This window comes from Crinia signifera, chromosome 4 (assembly GCF_055691185.1).
Source record: "Crinia signifera chromosome 4, ASM5569118v1, whole genome shotgun sequence".
Classification (NCBI taxonomy): Eukaryota; Metazoa; Chordata; class Amphibia; order Anura; family Myobatrachidae; genus Crinia; species Crinia signifera.
Window position 1 is genome coordinate 151,439,372 of NC_139220.1, and position 1,115 is coordinate 151,440,486.

Genomic DNA, 1,115 nt, shown 5'->3' on the forward strand with positions numbered 1-1,115 from the left:
ACCGTCTCAAGGTGATAATTACCTTGAAACTGAACCTCCTCTTTTTTTTGAGCGCAATCTCAGGACATCTGTGATACTGAGCGATCAGTCCGCAAACCTGGCCCACTGCCAGGATCTGTCATACTAACATCCTGTTCTTTAAAATTACTTAAACAAACCCCGGGGTGAACTGGGTGATCAGACCAATTGAATTCTGACACCTAGAACACTAGCCATTTTCTGGACTGAGGGTACATTCACTTAATACCCTATTTTTCTCTTATCTTTGTCTACCATTAATACCCTTCGTCATTTAGTGACTAACTGAACTGTCACTCATTTCTCACTCAGGCAATTTTCCTAAACCACTTCTTCTTTTCCTTACTCATGGAAGGATTGTCCTGCCCCCTCTCTCTCATCCACAATCCTATACTTCGTAAGATTGGGGACAGCAGAAGTGGGGTCCAGGCATAACATTAACCCTCATTTACTATCTCCAATTTTTAGTAACGCTCTCATTGGCCCCGCTGCAATCTGTCTCCCTGCAATGCCCATATGGTAACAGGGAGAGATTTCCTGTGGCGGGACCAACAGCAGAAGCACGCTTTAGCTCATTTCAGACCATCGGTGCTCTCTCATTATCATCTTACAGCCATACCTCACTGAACCGCCTGGTACCATCCGAACCCAGAAGCTAAACAGTGATGGGCTGGCCTAGTACCTGTCTGGGGAACTAACAGGGAATAGCCGGTGCTGTAGTTCATCATAACAGCAGAAGCCAGTACGCTGTGGGAATGATGCTTGATCTCTATATATTCTCCCTTCCTCTTCAGGCTTTGTTTTGATTCTGCATTCTCACTCTGTAAACTCCTACTGTTAACCAATTGTTACAAGGGGGTGTGTCCTGCGCCACCATAACTGTTATCTCTCGCATTGATGACAATCGGATGTCGCATTATTGATTTATTGTACTTTCATTCCGAGGAACAGTTATTGATTGATACATTTTCGCTGTGTTTACTTAAAAATAATCACTTGACAAAGTTATCCATACTTTGATTTATTGCTATAAGGTGGAGGAAATAATTGAACATTTTTGAAGTTCATACACCTTCACTTATGCGATATATGTATTT

The 1,115-nt window shown here is 42.6% G+C and overlaps 1 pseudogene; it reads left to right on the forward strand.

The window, feature by feature from the left end:
* The first annotated feature begins 623 nt into the window (after nucleotides 1–623).
* LOC146076159 (5S ribosomal RNA) lies at nucleotides 624–741 on the forward strand (annotated as a pseudogene).
* Nucleotides 742–1,115: the final 374 nt, after the last annotated feature.